Source organism: Triturus cristatus, chromosome 4_2 (assembly GCF_964204655.1).
Source record: "Triturus cristatus chromosome 4_2, aTriCri1.1, whole genome shotgun sequence".
Taxonomy (NCBI): Eukaryota; Metazoa; Chordata; class Amphibia; order Caudata; family Salamandridae; genus Triturus; species Triturus cristatus.
In genome coordinates, this window is record NC_140586.1 from 514576133 (window position 1) to 514601268 (window position 25136).

The following is a 25136-nucleotide window of genomic DNA, read 5'->3' on the forward strand; positions in this document are numbered from 1 at the left end:
AGTGGTTGTTCAGGCAACTATACTCAAATACATCAATTATTGAAATTCCCTCTTTTGTGTGTGTTCTTGTGCTCACATATTACATCAGCCTCAACATATTCAAAATGTAACTGCTCAACTTGTACCCCATCTTCCCAAACTTTCTCCTTGGTCAGCCTCCCTGAAGTCCTTTCATTGACTGCCAGTTGCCAAAAGGATTGAATTCAGATCCATGTGGATGGCTCTTAGAACTTGGCATCAATTTGGACCTATCTATCCAAGCAAACGTCTTATTACTCGCCTTGCCGCACTCTCAGGTGTTCAGCTTCATGTCTTTTAGTTGTCTCCAGGTTTAGTGACTCTGAAATCGGTGATGTTCATTACTCAACATAGCTGCTAGGTTTGAAACTCTTTACCTAAACATTTATGGGCCATTAAGCAGGTACTTCCCTTTTACAAAGCTTTTAAAATTGTGTTTTTTTATGGTTATGCAGCCTTTGTTTAGCCAATCTATTGTTTTCTTTGGATCCTAGCAGCTGGAGTCCTTTTAGTCAGAAGAGCACTCTATAAGTAAACAAATTATAGAAATTTAAAATAAAATAATTATTTTTATTGAATAAAGGAACCTTAACTCCTTGTGTGCTTCGGACGGACCCTGGCCGTCCGACGTCACGGTGGGCGTGTGCGGAGAACGGCCGGGGGCCGTCCGAACTCCGGCCACTCAATAAAATGGCCGCACAGCTCGAAAATTCACGCAGCGCGGAAAGGGTTAAGTTGTGGAAGTCTAGTGAGCTATCTGGTAACAGCCTGATCAAAACACATAATTTTAAACAAATGCTTTTAATTGTAGTTTAAAAAACAATTGCTATTTGCAGTTCACCTGGACTCCGTAGCACCTGTTCTGAGAATATGACCTTAGGCACCCTTTGTAAATCTAGATGACTTTCCCGAACAATTCTTCTGAATGCGTTTTATTAGGTGAATAAATCAAACTGCGTCTATTAGAAATGGGATTTCTGGTTGGCTAAGGCTTGTGTCAAAGCCAGGCAGAAACCACTACTCTAGTCAGGGCAAGGGAGTTACACGCTGAAGATAACCCCTGCTCACCCCCTTGGTAGCTTGGCACGAGCAGTCAGGCTTATTCCAGAGGCGATGTGTAAAGCATTTGCGAAACACACACACAGCAGCAACACACTGGGCACACCACAAAAAGGAACTCCACAAAAGGTTATATGAAAAACAGCCTTTGTATTATCATAAACACATTAGAAACATAATCACACATTTACACTGTGCCAACTGGCACTGGGCAATATTCACAGGGGATTATATACAGGACCAGGCCAATCGGGCCACGGTCAGAACCATCAGAACAGTAAGTAAATGTAAAACACAACCAGTAACTACCGGTACCATAATGACCTAAGCATTAGCATTAGACACCATCCTAAAATATCATAGCATGACATTAGGCAATAAATCACATTAGGTCCAAACCTCATTAGAATAAATACATTACGCACTAGGCCTCACCAGCATAAACACATTATGCATAAACATCCTAAGCATAAACACATTATGTCATAGGCATCACAAGCATAAATCACATTACGCAATCACATTAGGGCCTTACGCCCTACCAACATTGGACTGACCCCCTGGCCCACTGGCCTATCTCTGGGGCTCAAATGCCCTCTGTCCTAAAATGTCAGGTCTGGCTGCAGAATCCAAGGGTGCACTTGTGCTGGCACTGCTATGCCTCCTGGGTCCCCACTAAGAATGAACCGGCCTAAACGTTGCAGCTGCCGCTAATTGCAGTGAAGCTGTGAAGAAAGCTGTAGGCACTGCACTCACTGTGCCCTCTGGAACCCCCACTGGGACTCTAAAACAACTGTGGCCAAATGAGCACAGACAAATGTGCCCCAATCGGCACCACTGTGCCCTTGGACTGCCTACATGCAACAATGCCCCCAAAGAAATTAGCACAGGCACTAACTGTGCCCTCTGGAGTCCCCACTGGGACTCTAATTGAAGGCAGCCCAAACATTACAGCTGCCCTCTAATAGGTGGGGCAGCTCTGACGGATAACTCAAAGAGAAGGCACGGACACCTCGGGACCCCCACTGGAGCCCTAAGAACAAATATGGCCCAAAACGAACTTCATACTGGCACTAACAGTGCCTGAGGAGCCTCGTTCACTGTGCTTCTCCTGGGACAATTACTCGGTCCCACCGTGTGCCCTCTGCAGCCCCCCACTCACCGGGCTGCTCTGGGGAGGCTCTCCTTACTTCGCCTGATTCAGCAATACGCGGGGCTCTCCTCCACTCATGGGAGCCCCGCCTCACGAATGCTCCGCCTTCTGGACTCCTCCGTGGGCATTGTTCATTGCAGGGAAGTCGCGCGCTGACCAAAGGGAGCCCGCAAACCTCCGTTATCTTGCTGGGCCTCTGGCGGAACCCGCGAGACACCGTCATGCTCTAGGACACCGGCCTCGTTCTCAGGTGGCAATTCAAAGGGCTCTCTGCTTCCTCTTCCAGGAGGGGGAAGCTCCACCCAGGATCAGGCTTCACTCACCTGACTTCCCCTGCGGCCGCGCTGCCATTGGCTGTGACGGCCTAGGCAGCTTCCTCTTTCTGGCCCCACCCCGAGTCAGGCACCTTGCCTGACGGGCCTCCGATCTCGGTGGCGATTTCCTGGCGGTGCAATGCGGGGTGGGAACCCGCTTTATAAACAGGCAGAAATGCGGGGTGGGCACCCGCCAAAGAAGCATAAATTCGGGGTGGGCTCCCGCCTGGAATATCATAAATGCGGGGTGGGCTCCAGCCCGGCTGCAGAAGCCCCACAATGCGGGGAAATCCCCACGTCGGGATTCGCTCCCAAATGCGATGCAGCCCAGTGCTGCAAGTTAAAGCCCAAAATGCTCCTCTTGTGCCAGGAAAATAAAGATGCAGCGCTCACGAGGCGCTGTGAGTCCTTCAAGGTCAAGGGGCACAGTTGGGCCCAGGGAGGCCAGCACACAGGGCCCTCCAGCCTTCACTAGGGCAGGCACAATCCTATCCAGTGTCAGGGGACTACTACTCCCACTACTCCAAATGCAGATGTCCCATTCAGCCTAGCGCTGACTCACCCTGCCCCTCCTAGAGCCACACATACCTCACCAGCCCCGTCACTCAACAGCTAGACATGCAATCCACATCAAGCACGCAGACACATAGCACACAGAAATGCCAACTTCTAAAAGTGGCATTTCTAAAATAGGTATAATAAATCTGCGCACACCATTGTGCAGCATTTATTATTGCAATTCCAAATATACAAAATGTGACCACGCTGCTCCTCTCATATCAGGAATTACCACTGAAACACTTATCAGGGAATACCCAATGCATTCCTATGGGAGAGCAGCCTCACAGTAGTGAGAAGTCAAAATGGCTGTTTGTCACTCCCAGGACATGTCACACACTTAAGGTACATGTCCTATCTTTTACCTACAATGCACCCTGCCCATAGGGCTAGCTAGGGCCTACCTTAGGGGTGACTGACATGTAGTAAAAGGGGGGTCACGGACATGGCACACACTTTAGTTGCCAAGTCACAGCGGCAGTAACACTGCGCGCACAGGCCCTGCAAGGGCAGAGGCCTGGGATAGGATTGAAAGGATACTTTGGTGGGTGGCACAATCATCGCTGCAAGCCCACCAGTAGCATTTAATTTACCAGCCCTGGGTATATGAGATACCACTTTACAAGGGACTGATATGTAAATTAAATAGGCCAAACAGGTGTAGACCAATCTTACCATATTTAACACAGAGAGCACACGCACTTTACACTGGACAGCAGTGCTAAAGTGCCCAGAGTCCTAAAACCACCAACACCATGTCAGAAAAAAGGCTAGGAGAAAGGCAAAAAGTTTAGGGATGACCCTGCAAAAAGGGCCAAGTCCTTTTCTCACCGTAAATATCCCCTCCTTCAACAGTTATTTGCATTATAAAAATACATAAAACCTCCATCTCTTTTCTGAAGCAATACTCACAATACAAATCAACTATCTCTTCCTTCCCTGCTTTTAAATGTCTATATGCCCAGATTTCTATTCCTTGATGGCACAATTGATAGCTCTAAAATTGATTTACACCATGAAGGATTAATGCCCCTTGTGCAGTTATGTTCGGCCCATTCAGTACACCCGGATTCTTTGCTATTTTTTTTCACCCAGTTTTTTACTTTTTACTGTGGGTGAGACTCATCGCTCATCGTAATCACATGGTAAAGGGAAACTGTGCATTTACTGCTAGTGTACGCCAATCAGAATAAGGTCACAGCGACGCAGCAAGGGTAAGGGGCACTTGGCTGTTGGTAAACGTGAGCACGTGTATACCCATGTGTGCAGATGTGTGCAAGCTGCTCTTGGCAGCCTACTATAATGAGCAGCCCGGTAACTGCACACAGGTAGCCTGGCGCAGAGTGAACTTTGCCGGATTAGATATTGACCTAGGGTATGCCTTACAATGTTAATGTACAGTAATAGGGAAAGTACGTGTGATTTACTGTTTTGTCTTGAGTAACACTTTATTACACACATAGGAAGAGAACTGCCTTAGACTACAGTTTTGCTTCCCTTTGGCCTAAAGAGATCAGTGACGTATCGAACTGACATGTAACCTGTGTGGGAAAATCAATTCTGCAAGTCCACAAAGAAATCTGTACAATTTATAAGTCATCCAAAATTGTCATATTTCTTTGGCTCAGCTCAGGATCAGAGCCCATTCCTTTCGTTACCTTGCTGTGCTAGGTTACTTACATTTCTCTCCAGCAGCAGGAAAAAAGCTTCCCCACACAAAGGGAGCAATTAACAGAGCTTCACTCAGCTCCTGATGAGAAATGGGTGGAGCGGAATGATCTGCATCAATCAATCGGTTTTCACACTGTACCATGGATGAGCCTGCCGAAGCCCACTGAGCAAAGGAGGGAGCCCAGAACTCTGAAGTCAACACATGTGGGGACTCCCCTTTGAAAATCTAGTGTGAAAGACCCTGGCAGTGGTGTCAGTGAGGGGTAGAGGTGAGGACCCAAGCGGAGATGTGACTAGTGACTCCTGGATGACGCCATTAGGAGCTGTCCCAGCATATTGAGCAGGGTGGTTGGGACAGGGATGGAGAAGTGATGTGGCACCCTAGGACTGGTCAGGGGTGCTTGGCTTCTGGGACCTTCCTCTCCCTTTTAAAATCTCTTGCACAAGGGGGAACCTCTCTGCTCGATCCTGGGACCGCCATAGACAACTGGAAAGAAGAACCCCCTGACTTCCACTAAGGGCTCTACCCAGTTGACCCCAGGACCAGTGGGTCTCCTAAGAGCCAGTGGGGCTGCCCCACTGAGGACCAGTTGGAGGAAGCCCTGGATTTCTGTGCCAAGAGACAAAGATCAGGAGGAAGGCTGGCGCAGTGTGCCTGAGTACCCGCTCCCTGGAGATGACACCACTTTGGAGGTGAGAATGTCTGTTGCAACTGTCACTGGTGGCTAGAGCTCACCACAAGTATAATGAGTCCAAGATCCTCAAAATCCACCCACTGGCCTGAGTTATGGCATTTTAAAGTTAGGTGACCTATTAGCCGGCCCCCCATCCTCAACCTCCCAAAGAAAAGGGAGGATGGGGAGAACCATTCCCCCCCATGGCAGTGGCATCACCCCCACTCCCTGTGCCCATGTCTGGGGGAGCGGGGCAGACACTGCAGAAGACAACACCGTGCCCGCAGGAGTGGACAGGGAGATGGAAGCTGCCGGCTCTCGTGCCCGCACTTGGAGGTGCAGTAAGGGGTGGGCTCCCTTAACTCCCCCCAACATGAGAAGGTATGGGGTTGCCATGGGGGACTGGGGCACCCCCCCCAAAAAAAAGAAACTCAATTTTTTTTTTAAAAGACACACAGGCTCACTGTACAGCAGGAGACCCAGTGTTTTAATATTCATTGCTCCTGGAGATGCGCCCCATAATGCCCATGAGAGCTGAATAATTTTGCACATTTTCTCTGCTCATGGTAGCACCAGGATGGCAGCGGCCCCACCAACAAAAGAAAGAAAGCATGAGGGGGGCTGCAGGAGCATAGCAGCTCCCCCTTATGAGTTTAAAAAGTAATTACCCTAAGTTTGCGGGGTAATAGAATCCAGGACCACTGCAGGATTTGCTTTAATGTTTCCAAATCATTCCCAAAGTAGAGCTTCAGCTGTACAGCTGAGAGTGCTGCACTCTGTAGGGGCTTATTTTATGGTTACTGTTATTGTACCCTGAAAGTGTATAATAGCAATATATGTACTGAAGCGCTCTCTAGGGGCTAAGTCTATTATTGCATGTTAATGTAGCAAAAAGTGATGCCCTCTAGGGGCTGTTACTATCGTTGCATTTTTCATGGTTGGAAAGATTATAAAAATACAAAAACATGTTTTGCTAATTTAAAATGCTTTATTTAGATAATAATTTTGACAATAGTAAATATGCTTTCTTAACAGTAACAAGAGCATTTACACATGATTGTTATTACTGGTGATTGCATTTAACATGTGGTTTGTTGCTCTTGAACCTTTGATCTAGCAAATAGACTTACCTTATATTTTCGCATGATCTTTTGGGTGGGGGGGTCAAAGGTGTAATCTCTGGTATTTCCCATCTGCCAATATGTGTATGTGTAAACTAATACATAGTAGTTAGTGGTGGGTGTAATTAATGTACTTTTCCTTTTTCTAAAGAAAAGGCACTGCCTGGACAATCGTTTATTGAGTTGTATTATTGTGTGCCAGCGAACGGTGATTACTAGCCCACACCACCTCCGATAAGTTGGCCTTGGAGTGCTCTGCTTTCCTACCATAAGAGATTCAAGAGCTACAATGGGGTGCTTGGTTCCCAGCAATGAGAATTGCGGCCCTATTACTTGTGCATGCCACACAACTAATAACCCAATTTCCTACAGCCCCTTTTAATGTATGCAAAGGGAAAGCTACAGGGGTACAACTGCACAAACACTCAAAGGATTTGGCATAAAGACAGATCAGTTAAAGTAGCCTGCCCTTGTGTCATGATCGTATGCCAAGTGAAATCTAGTGCAATCAAGAAGGCTACCATTTTATCACATGATACACCTACATGTAACATGATTTATGAAAAATCACACATCTTACATGGCTTAACTTTGTGCGTTTAGCTTTAAATAACATTTTAATTGGAAGATTTACCTAACAAGTTAAAATCTCATGCCAGCTATTGCTGGTTTGTAAATTACACCATAGTGTAATGATGTGTTGGCCTTGCTTGGGGGCACTGCTTACCTGTCTTCCACAGCCTGGTGGAACACCAGTCCAGGCTGCCACATCCGTTGCCTCACTGCCACCATGTCGATGATCACCCTGGTGGGCCCACATGTCCCAGGGTGCAACCTGCTTCTTTCCCGCCACCGGTAACGAGGGGGAGGTGCCCCTTGTCACACTTAAAACACTGCCTCTCCCCTCGCGGCGTGAGACGCTTCTTTGTTGGCCTTGCTTGGGGGCACTGCTTACCTGTCTTCCACAGCCTGGTGAGACACCAGTCCCAGGCTGCCACATCTGTTGCCTCACTGCCTCCATCCTGCTGATCACCCTGGTGGGACCACAAGTCCCAGGGTGCAACCTGCTTCTTTCCCGCCGCTGCTAATGAGGGGAGGCACCCACATCGTGCTTAAAGCGCTGTCTCTCCCCCTGCAGCACGGGACGTGCAGGGCCACGCCGAGGGCGAAGCCCGGGCCAAGAGCCTGGGCCCACTCTCTTGGTTGGTGGGACTAGAAAGGGCTCACAGGGAGGGCTCATTGAAACACCCACTGCCCCTTGAGGGTTCCTGCCATATCCTGGGACAAAATCTGTCGGGAGGCCAGAAGGTAGCCGTGGTTCCAAGTCTCAGCGCCCAGGATATATGTGAAACATCGCCAGTGGAACTAGAGCCCGTACACGGAAAGTGATAAGGCTGATCTCATCCTTCCTGCACCCCTTTAAAGCCCAGCCCAAAAGAGGACGCTGTCTGAAAAGGTACTAGATTTAGAATAATATGGTTCTAACTAGACATTATGGGGAAAAGGAAAGCCTCTGAGGGTGGGTTGGGTGATGCTCAAAAAAGGAAATCAAAATAGAAAGTAACGAGTTGTAGCCCGGCAGTTAATAAAGGGGTTTTGGATCGTATAGACATTCTAATATTAGAATGTGAGGACCTACTTGATCCAGCTATCATGAGCAAATCGTCAACATCGATTGCACAGCCTGACTCTTGCAGTCCTGTTGACACTAGGCGGGTAACTGCCATGTTCATGAAGGCTAAAAACACAGGAATGCAGCTAGAAAATTTGTCTGTGCATCCTTCTACCCTAACCTTTCATGATAATACTGCTCCATTGCTCTTTGACGACTATCCTTGCAGTAATAGGTTCACATTGTTACAGGCCCAGGTCTATCCTAGCCCTAAGGTCACTTTGAAGAGTCCAGGTGGCCTTGCAGTTGTCAAGGGCTGGGAAACTAGCATTCTTACTGAGAACCAAGAGCAATGTCAGGGTGCAAACACCCCACCCACAGGTCCAACCTCACACACAAATTGAGATAAGCACCTCAAACACTTATCTGACAATTTACCTGTTGAAGAACTCCCCCATAAGTCCCATAAGTCCCAGATCCCGGATTTGGTCCAGGAATCAAAGATCTCAAAGCTCTTGTTAACAGCCTTTCTGATTCCTTGTCAATGGCACTCTCTGAGATTCAGCTTATGAAAAAACAAATGAGCATTCTACCTGTCAGCACTTTAGGGGTACCTGGGGTAGTGAACTGTGCAGGACAGACAGGTGCGAGTCTGGTGGGGACATCAGAGGGGAACAACAGACATGGTAAAGAGTGGGGGTTCACACCACTCTGCACTGTGCAATAAAAATGCCCTCTCGTGACCCACTCATGCGAGTAGACCTGTAAATAAGGGAGCTAGCATACGACATCGTCCTAATTTTGACATTGCCCTAACACCCTTGACTGCTCGCCCTAGTTCTGTGGTAAAACCACCTTACACCACACAAAGTGCAGCTAGAGCTCCTAACAAGGGAAAGGTAGTTTATTTAACAACCCAAACTTCCATCTAACTCAACTGGAGAAGATGACTCTTCTCTAATTAACAAAAGCATCCAATGGATCCGACAAGTAAGAGGCTGTTGGTTGGGAAGATGTAAAAGGGGCTAATTGATGTCTTGTAGGTGGGAGCTCTATGGATACTATCACACTCACATTTTATAGCCAAGACATAGTTGAGAAACTGTTGGCCTTCGATCTATGTATCCATGATCTAACAAAATCTAACATCCACATCAAGCACTCGCTCCCTGAAACAACCCCATTGGTTAAATCTTTCCCCCCTTACCTTCTGATAGTAGGTCATTGCCGCTAAGGGAAATAAGACTGACAGCTACACTCTCCCTCTTGCATAATAAAACAGGCACCATCACTGGCCCAGACAGACAGCTACACCACCCAGTTAGAAAGTGCAACTCTTGGGCCAGAGCAAACATGCGATTCTACAAGGTGGAGTCCTATGAGACACTTCTTGGAGCAATTGATTATTAGGGTTGGTATTCCACCAACAACTCATCTTGCATTACATCAAAAATCCCAACTGTCATGGAATATAGCAGGGCTTAGGTACAAGACAGTCTCTGATAACTGTAACACCTTTATGGAACAATATGACGTCTCCCTATTCCAGGAAACCTGGTCAACAGTTCCAGTTTTCTGCCCAGGTTATCTAACTTTTTATGCCCTGGCCATCCCTAGATGCAAGGGTTGTCCATCTGGGGGGCTGACTATCTGGATTCGCCAAGAAATCGGTCTTAGGTTCCTCTAGCTCCTGACAGGGAGCCCTTACATCATTACCATTCGACTGATGAACAGTCCACATTGCAATATCGACATTTACAACATATATGCAAGAGGGGTTAGAGGCAGGTGGAAATCTGACACCATAGCAGCTCTAGATGAGCTCTTGGACAAAAGGGCAGGTGAATCCACACTTATATTAGCTGGTGATTTTAATGTAACCTTTGAGCCATTGGACAGCGAGGATAGTTACCTTACAGCGTAAGAAGACGCCACTTGGGATATACCCAAGCTGTAATTATCTCCAGTAAAACGATGGTCGGAAGCAGGGATACGATTGAAAGCATTCTGCCTAGAAAGAGGTATCAGTGCGGCTAATGGCTGAACTACTTCTGATAGAAAAGGGGCTTGCACATTTAACAATGGCCACCACTCCAGCTGTATCGATTAACTCCTTATTGAATTAAAGCTATGGCACACCCTTATTGACATGGCTGTTATAGAGCGAGTGGAGAGTGACTATAACCCACTTTCATCTGCCCTCTGCTTCCTGCATTTGGAAGAACCAGCTCACCCTCCTGTTTTAACATCTACTAGAGATCTACTAGTTAGTAACCACATGAGGAGGCTTAAATCGTCTAAAATAATTGTAAACCCTAATACACTGTCCTCTATCAGCAGGGACGTGATTGACGAGGTTGCCGCGATGGAGACCCTCCGCGCTAGTACTCAACCAGTAGATCTAATAACCACTATTCATGACTCTTTATTCGATAAAATGTGGTCTCATTTTCCAAGACCATATAGTGGCAAAGGGACGCTTTCCCAAACCCAACACAAATGGTACAATACATTATGTAGGTTAGCTCGTAAATCACTTGGGGGAGTCATCAGAACCAAAAACCTGAAGTCATTACGGAATGCCAGGAAGGCTCATAAAATTGCCCAGGCTAAAGCAAACAAAGAGTGGGATGAAGGTAGGTGGCAGGAACTGAAAACAGCATGTACAAGGAGCAATTTGCAACACTTCTGGGCTCTTGTAAAATGGGGCAGTGGTGTACATCCCCCTCCACCAGATAATTACGTTGCTCCAGAATCATGGATGAAACACTTTTCGATCCAGTATTTTAGGAATGCTAATGAGCAATGCGAACCTTTAGTAATGGCCCCTAGTCATCCTTTGGGCCTGGCATTCGGGTCATCAGATGTAATGGTGGCCCTCAATTCAATTAGGGTGGGGAGAGCCCCAAGCATTGTTAGAGTTCCCGCTGATGTCTTCTTATACGATAAGGAGCAGTGGTGCAGATACATAATGCTGTTAGCAAATGCCATCTCTCAGGGCACCCCCATTCCAGATTCGTGGAAAGGGGCGGAGATCATACCAGTCTACAAGAAGGGGGACAGATCTCTGAATGGGAACTACCGGCCCAACAGCCTCATTGACTCCATCCAAAAGGTGGTGGCACGCCTTGCCCTAGGAAAGGTGCAAGAGTGGATAGATGACAACAACATCTTAACTTCCCACCAGGCAGGGTTTTGTGTGCATATATGCACTATAGACCAGGTTTTTAGATTTATTTTGATATATTTGCGAACAGTGGTGCTCGGCAATGGCAGCATGAACGCTGCATTTGTCGATCTGAAATCGGCTTTTGATTTAGGATCCCGTAAGAAGTAATGGGTGGTGCTACGGGACCTAGGTATGCCGACTGACCTGTTAACCTTTCTAGTTTGTCTCCATGTGAAAATCTTTGCTCACATACGTTGGGACACACAAGGGAACATCACTGATCCATTCCGAGTTGAAAAGGGAGTGTGCCAAGGGTGCATTTTGGCCCCTACGTTGTTCTCTCTTGTCATCAATGAGGTTGCTAAATTCTTATTTCTCACACCCACTGACACCCCGACCTTAGCTGGCTCCAAGGTTCCTATCCTAATGTTTGCTAATGACACACTTATCATCTCAAAGACACCTAGTGGGTTACAGCGTGCGCTGTCTTCATTTGAAGATTTCTGCAAGCTTAGAGGGTTAAAGATAAAAGCTGAAAAAACTACACTCATGATCTTTAACAAACATTGATCTTTTAGGGGCAAAATGTATGGAGGGTGTACCACTAGAGCAAGTGGATGCCTTTACTTATTTAGGCATCACCTTGGAGAAAAAGATTATATGGAGGGCCCACATTGAAACACTGGCATTAAAACATTTCGGGGGATGAGGGTAAATGATGGAAGAACCAAGGTTAGTTGGGAAAACAACATATATGTCGGAGTCATAACACAGTAGATGGGGTCAGTGAAGCTGGTTGATATAAAACCGAAGCCAATGTATAAAATGGGCAGCGTTCAATACGGAAAATGTGATCATAGGGTTTCAGGTAAGGTAAAAGACAGTGCTGAGTAACTGCTGAATAAAGTATTAGGAGAGGTGCAAGGCCAGTGTGCCCTGTACATTGGGACAGGTATAAACTGTAGTTGTGAACAAAAACCTTGCTGGTTAGGATCCCAAAAGAATGATTCAGCCAGTAAATCCAGTAAAAAGCAATGAGGACATTTTTTTTATCAATTAGAGGTTGATGGCGCGGAGATTATGGAGTGTGTCTCATTGGAATCGGCGATCGACTGTGTTCTCAGCAGTAATGTATATTAGAGGTCTGGGGGAATGCCATACATCTCAGAAGACTGACTTCTAGCTGGAGACTTAGTTTGTACACCAGAAGTGGCTTTAATGAATCTGTTACAACTGCCTCCTCAATGCAGGTCGGTGAGGAATACAGATTCTACTATTTTTTAAGTCGCTCTTTTTACACTTTCAGAATTTGGCATAGTGGGGTTAAGACTTCGAGCAGGGGGTGTGGATTTCAAAAAGTGCCTGTACAGTGGAGAAGAATATGTGTGAGAGAGGCACACTCCTAATGTCCGACTCTCGTGAGATTTTGTGCCAGAGTGCAAGGGTCAGAACAAGTTGGCAGCCTAATGGTTTCATTAGAAGATGAGGTAGAGAGTGGATCACTGGTCCTGAAAGAACCAAGGTTAGTATCAACAGTTCAAAGAACTGTTAAGAAACCCTCAATCACGTTTATCGCAGATGGTATTGCAGCGGTATGTTCGATTATCCGCTTATGCTTAACAACGTGACAGCATCATCATCGGGTTAATGTGTGCTTCCTCCACCCGGAGGTTTTTGCCTCTGGTTTTTTCAGTAGTGATCGTAGTAGTGAGAATGTGGAACCGTGTGTGGTGAGGTGGTTCAAGTGAGTATAAGTTAAAAAACACGTAAAACCAGTCAATAATTTTAATAAAACTGGGTTTGAGTTTGTTAAAAACGCTTTTCGTGCAGAGGCAGACACTTTAGGGTCTGGTGCACTATGTGAAAATGTCCAAAGGAGAGGTCGACATGTTTCAGCCCTATCTCGTGCCCCTAAGGGTCAGGTGGGCTTTCATCAGGACCTAGTGTATGTGTGGAGGACCCTAATATTCATGGGACTCCTTGAAAAGGATGGAGTGAGTTGTTCCACCAACACATATATGTTCAATTTGAACCTTGTATACTCAAGTTGAGGATACCATCGGGTACTCAAGTTGGGGATACCATCGGGTACAGGAGGCTAAGCCCCCGGTACCGGGTAATGAGAGGCGGCGGCAGAACAAGTCACTAACTCCCCAGCGCAAGAGCGGGGTTTAGCCTCCTGTACCCGATGGTATCCTCAACTATGCAGTGCTATAAAAGCAGCACTGTGGGCTTGAAAATAATTCGCTGTTTGATGGGAAGAAAGTGAAGCCTGCTTACTGCCTGGGAGGCAGACTGAAATCTGGGCACATTTAGAAGCATCCGTGCCCCTGAGTTTTGTAAAACCTGTAGTTTATTCAAAGATCTTTATTGCAAATTCTGGTAAAGAACATTGCAGTATTCTAATCTGGAAACAACTATTGTAGTAACAATAGTTTTTTGAACATCTGAGGTAATGAATTTAACAATTTTCTTTATAATTCTCAGTGTGTAGTAAGAAGCAGAGATGACTGAACTAACTTGGTCTTTAAAAGTTAGTTTCTCATCAACTACAACACCTAGATATTTAATCTTTTTGACGAGCAAAGGGAGAGACTCATGCTCCTGGGGCCACCATGAGGGGAAAAAAAGGAGACATCGTTGCTGAATAAAATGACCTTAGTCTTACAGGAATCCAGTTTAAGGCAATTTCCATATATCTACTTGCCAACTGCACTCATGCAGGACTGAAATGACATCTGCCTAGTCTGGCTGCTAACACTATCTGTGTGTCGTCCGCATACGATACTAACAAAAGCCCAAAGGACTTTAGCCTGGGGAGTAGCATAGATATTTAAAGGGCTGGGCTTAACGATGATCCCTGAGGGACCCGGCAAGGCAGTCAAAAAGGTTCGGAGGTAAACTCCTTAAGAGAGACTGTGAAGGCCCGATGAGATCACAAGGAGCACTGCAATGTCAGAGGAGCATCTTAATTCCAACGCTCTATAAACGGTCACTCAGCAAAGCATGATTGACCATATGGAAAGCTGAAGACAGATCAAGCAAGATAAGGGCTGCACTGCTTACCTTATCTAATGTTATCCTAATATCCTCTGTGGCCACAATAAGCGCAATCTTGTTGCTGTGGCCACTTCTAAATCCGAATTGGGAGTCATCGAAAAACTGGCTGTTTTCTATGAAGGAGATAAGTTGGGAATTCATGGCTTTCCCTACCAGCTTAGCAGGGAAAGGAATCCGGGATATAGGCCGATAGCTGTATCTGATGGATTTAAGTTAGGTTTTTTCATTAGAGGAAGAACTGACACCACATTCCATTGTTTGGGGAAATGTCCAGAAGTTAATATGTCATTAACAATCTTGGTCAGGTGATAGGCAACGATATCAGGAGCTGACTGGACAGTGGATGGTGGGCAAGAATCCAGTGGGGATTCAGATTTAGTGGACATAATGAACTGTTTCACTTGTACCACTGTGGGATTGCAGAATTCCCCAAAAGTGTACTTTTTACGGGACTAGATGGAGTAGCCTTGCCTCACAGGGCCTAAAGAATGGTTTGTGGTAAATCTGTTGAAAATATTCTCCACTTTCCTCTGGAAGAATGTGCCAAGCGAGTTACAAAAGGCCTGGCTACAGTCTGTAGCCTTGCCGTTGGGTGTTGAGGAAAGTTTAGTGATGGTTTGAACAAGCTCTCTAGTGGAGTTTAGTGCAAATTCGATTTCTTCAGTAAAATATTTAGATTTTTCTTTTAAAAACAGGTCTTTATATTGTGCAATACAAAGTTTGTATTTGTCCATTTGCCGTGTCTCTTCTGTCAAAGATCATGCGGATGTCATCTGTGGAGCTGATGAGTGTTGCTTCTGTTTTGTCTATTGGGCCTGAATATGGACTGCGTGGTGTTGAGTAGCTTGTGATTCCTCAAGTGGTCAAGGAGGCGTTAGTTGATTTGTTTCTCTAAGACCTTTTGCCACTTTTAATAGACTAGGAAAAAAGGGTGTTCCTCCTTTATCATAGTTTAAAAACAAGCAAGCTGAAAAATGTCTTAGCACAAATAATAAACCTGCCTGACTTCTAAAACAAACTGATTGAGTTGGTGGTTCAGCTAGATCATGGATTATCAATGAGAAAGGCTGAAAACAGCTGCAGTACAAAATAATGATAATTCAGAGGGTCCTGAACTTATGCAAGTTAATGGAATCAAGGGACCTCTTTTATGCTGAGTGACAAAAGAACGTTAAAACTATGCATGTATTGTGATCGGGGAAGCCATACTGTAAAAGACTGTAAGGCAAATGGAAGGAGTCAATGTGACAAGGTGTCTAGCAAAACACAAGATGTGGTGGCAGCAGAAGTAGAGGTTGAGGTTGAGTCAGAAAACTATTTATCTTGAAGAATACTGCGACCCATTCTCCAAGAGTTGTACAGTAGGTCTTTCTGGAGATCGCTGACACTCAGCAATTTGCTGTACAGTATTTAAAAATGTCATGATTCAGTTGGAATTGCCAGAAGCAAAGACTTTAGAAAAAGCAGCACCTGCAGTTTTGGGGCTACATGGAAATGTATTGTGTTACTATAAGCAGCTAGAAATACCTTGGATTTAGAAAATGAGTCCAGTAAATGCTGTTGATAGCATTGCTTTGTCCGCAGGTAGCGGGTGGTTATGTGAATAGATAAACCCCATTCAGAAATGACTCAGTTTGACTTAGTTGATTCTCCACAATTTAAGTTATTTCTCTGAATGCTGTAGCTGATATTGAATAACCAGCTTATTTTTTGGGCACGCACGATCCATGCAAATGAAGTCAAACTGTCATTTAAAAAACTTATTTTCAACTAATCACACCATTACGAAAAGCCACCCTTGAAAATATTTATCACAAGTTGAATGTATGCCCAACATCTGTTATGAAACCACATTTGCCGATTATCAAAGAATATCAAGACGTATTTGACAATCAGAAATCAATGGGCATATTTTTGAACATTTGACCCAGTGCAACGCAGCAAGACAACTTACTTCGCTGCACTGCGTCAAATAGAGGGCAGGATGGAACCATATCTACTAAGATGTGGCGCATTCTTGCTTTATCTCTCTGCATTGGGAAAATAGTGGCTGCCAAGCACCAACACATGCACCCCTGCACCATGTTGCAAGACTGCTTGCGTTGCAGGCAGTATTGTTTTTGTGCTGGAAGGGACACTTCCCTGCACAAAAACAATCTTCTGAGGCTTTTCCTCTTTCTATGTATGTTGCATGCAGGCACGTAGAAAACAGAAAAAAGGAGAAATCAACATATTTCTCCTTGTTATGCCTCACCTGGGAAGGTGAAGCATTTAGACACCATCCCAGGTTTACTATTATTAGTCAAACTGGGAATACGCCCAAAAGCATGGGTGGATGTGTGGGAACACCCACGCTCCACTCATAGAATACCATCTCAAAGCAGAGTAACCAAAGAGAGTAACTAATGCTGCCTTGCGTTACGCCTGATTTACTATGCCACACAGAGCAATGCAAGGAGGCTTGGTGTGCCATAGTAAATCTCAATTTAGGGCTTGCATTGCCTTTGTGCCACTTTAGTAAATCTGGGCCCAAGTATCCTTCGACCACACCATGATTATGATTGCTGAACTGATGTTCTCCAATACCCTTGTAATTCATGCATTAGGTAAACGAGCAACGAAGCATGTGAGGGAGTAGTTAGACAGAAAATTGGCAACAGGCTTTTTTCAACAATTGAAATCAATAGCAGCCTCGCCTCTTTTCTGTGACAGTTCAGAATACGTATCGTTTGTCTCTGCTCCTAGTATTGTTGGATCAAGTTCAAGATACAGTCATTGTCAATAATTTAAGCCTCTGAAGTGCATGTCATCTTGTAAGAGTCCGAGAGGGTGACGAATAAAAGACACATTTTAAGATAAAGTTCAGCCTCTTTGAATGGCAAGTCACAAGCTTGGGACTCTGCAACTTCCTGGCGGCATTCTAATATATCTCATGAGTGCTGTTCTGCAAGGTTTCCTACATGTATTTTATGTGGTTTATATAGGTGACATCCTTATCTACTCACAATTCAAAGAAAACCATATAATGTGTGCAAAAGCTGTGGTGCACTGTATGAGAACGTCACATTTTTGCCTTGTTAGAGAAATGTCTATTTCACACAGAGACTGCTGAATTATTGGACATTGATCCAAATAGAATTCTCTTGAATGAGGATACAGTTACTCAATTGCTTGTCCCACACATGGTAGAGGACCTGCAGAGCTGATGGCTTCCCCAATTTAATTGTCTGTTGATTCAGAATGTTTAATTTATTGGACAGCCCATTATGTGATTATTGCGAAAGAGAGTCATCTTTCAATATGCAGCAGAAGCTATCATGGCATTTCAGACTTTACAAGAACAATTCACCTCATCTCCCCTTATATATCATCTAAATGGGAATCTGTGATTCCTGTAGAAGCAGATAGTTCTCATTCTGGAACTGGTGTATTTCATTCACAGAGACATCCTGCACTGGGACAAACCAACCCTATCACATATTGTTTCCATATTCACACCATATGAAGTGAATTAGCACATTATGAACTAGCTATTATTAGCAATCAAACACTCATTTGAAGAATGGTCATTCTACTTTATGAGACCTCGTCATACAGTAGAGATCTGCAAATCTGCAATTTTTGAATTTCGCACTTGCCTGAATCCTTCGCTGTAGTAAATTAGGTTACTGGTTGAGGGGGTGAGACCCTACTCAAGCAGCAACCACAATTCCTGTCAGGGTGAAACACAAGCAAACCCCAAACTAACCTGTTCCTAACCCTCTGGTATCTTAGCACTAAAGTAGCCAGGCTTAACTTAGAGGCAATTACTTATGCTGCACTTCAGACAGTACTAAAGTAAAATGCAACACAAGAAATATTCAACACCAATTTAGGAAAATAGAGTAAAATCCAATAAATGAGCTGAAACCAAATGACGAAAATCCAATCAGTAGAACAGGAGATAGCAATTTTAAAGATTTGGGTAAAAATAGCATCTAAAAGCACAAAGTTCATCTTGCAGCTATCTGGTCTAGCGATACTGGGTGAAAGTCACAAGTTCAGGCCGACGCTGATTGAGTGTGGCCGGATGCATGAACCGAGTTAGGCCTGCTGTATGAGTTACCTTTGAAAGTCTTGCACGAAGAGTATAGTTCACGGTAAAGGATGGTCACCATTGTAGTGTGAAGAATAAGCCGGGCGTTGCGGACGGTCGTCGCTGTAGCACAAAAATCCTGTTGGGCGTCGTGGACAGTTATTGCTGAAGATTCACATCGACAGTAACTTGCAGGCTGTTGATGCTGTTGCACATCGTGCCAATCTTGTGTTGCAGGTTGTCCCTGGCAGTCGCAGTAGCGTGAACAGTCAAGCCCACAGGAGCTTCACGTTGGCCATCAGTAGGGCAACAAAGTATTGTCGCAAACAGCCCCATTTGCAGTTGCAAAAAATCCAAAACCTAAATATTTCTACTTTTCTTTGAGAAATAGTTTAACTGTTGCCACATCAAGTGTCCAGGTTGTGAGGGGCACCTCTTGGGAATCAGGAACTTACTCCAGCAGGGGCCAGCAGAGCTCAGGCAGATCCAGTTGCAGATTCAGGCATGTCCAGTGCAGCAGGTCAGATGGGTAGTTACAGGGAGTCCTTTGGAGTCTGTTGTGTCCCTGTACCTCAGCACAGAAGGTCAATCAGCTGACCCTTGAAGTCACTCCAGTCTGGAATAAAGGGTGCAGGTCCAGTTTTCCTTCTCATCAAGCAGGATAGGACTCAAACAGCAGTGAAGCAGAGTGTCCCTCTTCTGTAGTAGTGCATTAAAGAGTTGGGTCTGAGGGCCCAATATTTATACTTTCTGCCAGCTTTGAAGTTGAACATTTTCTTGAGGCTTCCACCCCCAGAGGTGTTTGAAATTTCCTGCCTCCCTGCCCTGGTCTCAGCTTGTCTGGGACACAAAAGACTAGTGTCAAACCCTTTGTGGGTGTGCTGAGGTAGAGATTGTAAGATAGGCTGGGGTGGTAGGTGACAGCTTGCCCCCCCTCCTATCAAGTCAGAGAGTTCCCATCCTGCTAACACCTATTCCACCTTTATCCCACAGTCCGGGAGCAATACACAAAGAACAAATGTATTAAGATTTAATCCAGGTATGAAGCTTGAAATAGTAGTTTATTAACAGCACGCCATAATACATCCTTCAAGGTGAGGGTCCAGATGTAACTGCCCTTTACAACAGAATTGTTAACCTTGGAGGCTCCAAATGGAACCTGGAACTTACATAAAAATATACATGTCACATGCCTTAAAGAGACAGCTTACAGGAAGAAATATTTGGTTTGAGAATACAACACATCCCCCTTATTACCCAAACAAACATCAGATATAAAACAAAATTAGACATAATCACAAAATGATCTCGGTGCATTTCTAATGCGCACATCACTTTTAACTCTTGACGCAACAGAACCATCAAATTGTACTGAACGTGAATTGTCATTGTCAGCAGCTTCACTTTTCTGCATACTCAGATTTCTACCATTTTGCATCGGACATTTGGCTACCCTCCTAGAATTCCAGACTCTACCATCTTGGGTGATTACACTGTTCTTTAACACTTTTTAATTTGTATGGGTCTACCATACTTACTAACTCCTTTATTAACTAGTGCAGGTTTCAATATCCTGACCCAATCACCAACCTTCCAATCATGTTCTTTTGTTTTCCACTTGTTGTCGTACCACAATCTAGTTTTACCTTGTTTGTGTTCAACTCTATTCGCAGTTTCATGTACATCTTCTTTGTGCTCTATGAATTCTTTACATTTTACTCTGAACCACCAAGGACATACATCGGAAGCTGAATCTCTACCTTTAAGTAACTTGAAAGGACTGATCTCTGTAGTCGAATGTGGGGTAATACGATATACCCATAGTTTTTCCCTGAGAACACTCAACCAATTCCCTTTTTGTTTTAATGAATCAAACACAACATTTTTAAGGACTCGGTTGAAACGCTCAACTTGACCGTTTTCATGAGGTTCATATAGTGAGGTACAGATGTGTTGAATGCCACAACGTTTAAGAAAATCTTCCATTTCGCATTGAAACAAGCTGTACCCCATTATCTGAAACGAGGGTGGAAGGACATCCTTCTCGCGAAAAAACTTCTTTAAAGAAGTTTATAACTGCACTAGTGGTCGCCTTAGGTACAACTTGACTTCGGGCCATTTAGAGAGGTAATCAATCATAACCAGTGCAAAGCGTGAATTTTCAGGTAACATGTAAAACGGACCTGAAATATCAAATGCAACCTTCTGCCATGGTTCTTTTGGCCATTTAACTGTTTTTAAAGGAGGAATATGAGTTTTTAACATTTTATCATCAGAACAACACTCCTTACATTCCCTAACAATACGGTCAATCAACCTATCCATTCCTGGCCACCAAATATAAGATCTTATTAGTCGTTTCATCGCAGATATCCCAGGATGTGTTTTATGCGCCAATTTGAGGATTAATTCTTGAATACTCTGTGGAGGAATGCATTTACCCGCCTTAAAAACAAAGTCTCCCTCGCAAAACAATTCGTCAGCTACCTGGAAAAATGGTAATAATTCTGACCTTATATAATCCTTCCTTGGCCATCCTTCCATAACAAACTTTCTGAGAAGGACCGATTTGTCATCCATCTCTTGACTTCCCTTCCAAAGTTGTTCCGTGATTTCCTGGTACTGTGAAGGAATCACATCAGAAATACCTAAAACAAAATCTACTTCTTTGACAATGCTGACATTACAATCACTATCGTCACAAGGAAGACGTGACAAACAATCTGCAGTTACATTTTTCTTTCCTGGTACGTATTCAACTGTGAAATTGTATTCTTGAAGTCTTGAAGTCAAACGAGCTATTCTAGCTGTGGAGTTCCAACCACCTCCCGCTGACCAAAGGTTTGTGGTCCGTTCTGAGAACAAATTTGCTTCCCCACACATACATTCTATAGTGTTTCACTGCCCAAACACAAGCGAGCAATTCCCTTTCAGTTACAGCATACTTACGTTCTGTTTCACTAAGAGTTCTGGTCGAAAAAGCTACATTCCATTCTTTTCCCCTATCCCTTTTTGATAAAACACTACCAAGACCATATGGGCTAGCATCCACAGTAACAATACATTCCCTCTTCATTTTAAACGGTTTGAGCGTGGGGGCATTAACAATGTCATTTTTAATATCTAAGAAAGCTTTGTGTTGTTCTTCACCCCATTCAAATGTGACTTTTTGTCTTAATAATTTTCTTAGAGGTTCCATCCTAGTAGCAACATTTTCAACAAATTTGCTGTAGTATTCACACATACCGGAAAAAGATAACAATTGTTCCTTGTTAATCGGAGCAGGGGCATTCAAAGTGGCATCCACATTGGATTTTTTGGGGACAAGACCATTTCCAGAAAGCGTATGCCCTAAGTATTCCACAGAGCGTCTGAACAACTTGCATTTGTGTGCTTTGAGAGTTAGCCCAGCCTTTTCTAATCTCTTGCATACTTCATTTAAGTGTGCCTCGTGTTCAGTCTCATTCTTTGAAATGTCATCCTGGAAACACTTTACATACACATCAATGTCCTTAAAGATCTGAAACATGACTCTTTGAAATACAGAGGCTGCTGAAGCCAGTTCAAAAGGCATCCTGGTGTATTGGAAAAGTCCTATTGGGGTGAGAAACGCTGTGTACTTTTTTGATTCCTCTGTGAGCTCAATTTGATGGTACGCAGATCTTAGGTCGAGTGTCGAAAAAATCTGAGCACCATCCAACAATGAGACCAGTTCACTAATGTTTGGAAGATGATGACAATCTATTATAATGTTGGAGTTTAGTGCTCTTAAATCAACACACACACGCAATTTTTTATCAGGTTTACGTACTAAAACTATGGGTGAAACCCATTCAGCAGATTCAATTGGTTCAATTATGTTATCTTTTAGAAGATCATGTAACATATCTTTCAATTCATCTCTGACATTGATGGGTACCCCTCTTAACTTTTGTTTGACTGGAATAGCATTATCTTTTAATATAATCCTATGTGAAAAATGTTTTTACTTTCCTAATTTGTCACAGAAAACCATGTCAAACTTGTGTGTTATATGTGGCATAGTATTATTGTGTTCTGCAGCTAGGTTTACTGTTGTGACCGTTAACATGTCTTGCTCATCACATAGAGAAATCGGATCTTTGGAACGTGGGTTGAGCGTAATGCCTAGTTCCCACTGATCTCGCCAGCCTAGCACATTTACCCCTTTGGTTGCACTATACAAATTGATATGAGCAGACCTTCCCCTAAATCCAGAGGGTACTCTAAAAAAAAAAACCTTCCATGTCAATTTTTGAACCATCAAAACTTTCAGCGTAGATGTCAGGTTATCGAAAATCCTTAATATTACAAATTTTTTGTAATTTCTCATTAAAGTACTTTCTACTGATAATTGTCCATGGTGAACCCGAGTCCACCATAAGTTCCAGGTCGGTGCCTAAAACATCAAAAGAACATTTGAGAGACTTCATATAGTTTCCTTTCTCGGGGCCCGCATGTGTAATGGACACAACGAAACCTCTGTCAGGATCTTGGCTGTCATTAACACTTGTAACTTTATTTGTGTCAGAAACACTGGACACGTTGCGTGCTTGATTGTTGAAACGTCTATCCCTGCAGACATTGCTGAAATGTCCTATCCTGCCACAAACTTTACACTCTTTATTGATCGCTGGACATCCTTGAAAAGAAGCAATATGTGATCTGCTCCCATATCTATAGCAAGCAAAGAAACTATTAGGGTGATCTTGCTTCCTTCCTGAGAAGTTATTGTAATTCTTTTTGGATTTCCCTTGTATTACATTGGGATTTTTTGTTTCCCCCTTTGATTTGACAACACATATTTCTTCCTCCGAAGAGGACTTACTAGATTTTTGATTTACTACGTCCATCCATTTTTCTGAAAGCTCTGTGGATTTAGCTATAGCTATTGCTTCATCTAGCTTTGGATCCCCCATGACCCATAGTTTTTCTTGTATCTTCTTGTTTTTTACATGAACGATAATCTGATCCCGAATAATTTCGTCGGTGATGTTTCCAAAGTTACAGTGTATGCTTAGGGATCTCAAGGCAGTAAGAAAGTCGTCAAAAGATTCACCGTCTTTTTGTGCCCTGGTATAAAATCTAAATCTGTTCAGGGCAATGTTGGAAGTTGGTTTAAATCTTTTTTCTAACCTAGACAAGGCTTCAACATACACATTCATATTGTCTCCTTGCCCAGCTTGAGGAGAAATTTGAGGTAAAGTTCTGAATACTTCTTGACCCTCCGAGCCAAGGCAGTGAAGTAAAATGCTTTTTTTTCTTTCAGCACCCATATGTTCTCCATCTATAGCCTTCATGTAGTTAATCAACTCCTTTTTCCATCTTGGCGATGGTATGGGCAGATCACCCTTATTTTGAAGAAATTTTCCTGGAGCTTCAAATTGCATATTGCAACTCAATAATTTGACAATACCCAAACAGTGTAGTCGTATAATGTATCAATAAAGTTGATTGAAAGCACACAGATGATGATGCACACTGGGCACAAAAACAAAAAAAAAATTGTGGCATAGAATAACTCACTTGTACTGGTTCTTCTGTAACGATGTGATGAACAGATGTGCAAAACTTTCTTAAAATATAAAATTAAACACTTTTAGTGAAGTTGATTTGTAATCACCGCTGCCGACTGCCTCCGAGTTTCTCTTCCGTGTAGATGTTGCTAGGTAACCACAAAATGGCCGTCCGACGTACGCGACGTACGCGTAATGCTGGCACGATGATGTCAGCACCGTGAGCTAAGTATTCCAATGCCGTATTCTATGAGGCCGTGAGAAGCAGCAGCGCGAACCCTGGAACAAAGTTAACGGTGAGTGTTTACCTTGATTTGAAGAATGCAATCTTGCTACAAAGGTTAGCGGAAGGCTTTCTTTAAACGTAGAAGTCCGCTATTAGTGCCAAATGGATCGAAACTTGCAAAGATACTTCTTCTGCAGTCCTTAAAAATCCATATTTGCGTAGATCATTTTTCCGTTCACACAAAATAAAGTGATGCGATATCTAAAACGCAGCCACGCAACTTCTCACAGATGAAACGGTAGCAAGCAATGCAGCGTGAAGAAAAAAACATTTTTTGTCTTCTTATCAGTCTCTAAACATGAACGTTCACTGCATCAATTTTCAAGCGAAGGTATCCAAAATACACCAAGACAAATATATATATAGTACGTTGGTTATACTCCGCTCCCGTGCTGAAGAAAGGCAGGAGTTTCTTCTTAAGCCACTCGTCGCCAATATTAAGATTTAATCCAGGTATGAAGCTTGAAATAGTAATTTATTAACAGCACGGCATAATACATCCTTCAAGGTGAGAGTCCAGATGTAACTGCCCTTTACAACAGAATTGTTAACCTTGGAGGCTCCAAATGGAACCTGGAACTTACATAAAAATATACAGGTCACATGCCTTAAAAAGACAGCTTACAGGAAGAAATATTTGGTTTGAGAATACAACAAAATGCCAGCTAGATGTAGTCATGTGACTCAGACTACAGCCTGCAGGTACCAAATGTTTAGACAAACAAATGTCGACTTTCTAAACGTGGCGTTTTCAGAATTGTGACTTAAAATCCAACTTTACCATTAAAAATGGTTTAAAATAACAATTCTATAGATGCCAAACTTGATTTTC

General features: G+C 43.8%; 1 protein-coding gene and 1 long non-coding RNA gene across 3 annotated transcripts in view; one reads left to right on the forward strand and one right to left on the reverse strand.

The window, feature by feature from the left end:
* The window catches only part of LOC146834646 (calcium-activated chloride channel regulator 1-like), a 1200823-nt gene that overhangs the window by 899313 nt on the left and 276374 nt on the right, over positions 1-25136 (forward strand). The gene's annotated exons all lie outside the window — the stretch shown is intronic.
* Positions 719-10675, reverse strand: LOC146834647 (uncharacterized). Its single transcript, XR_014960649.1, has 3 exons — positions 7602-10675; positions 6729-7373; positions 719-5231 (listed from the first exon to the last, which is right to left on the reverse strand). It is a non-coding gene; the product is annotated as an uncharacterized LOC146834647 (long non-coding RNA).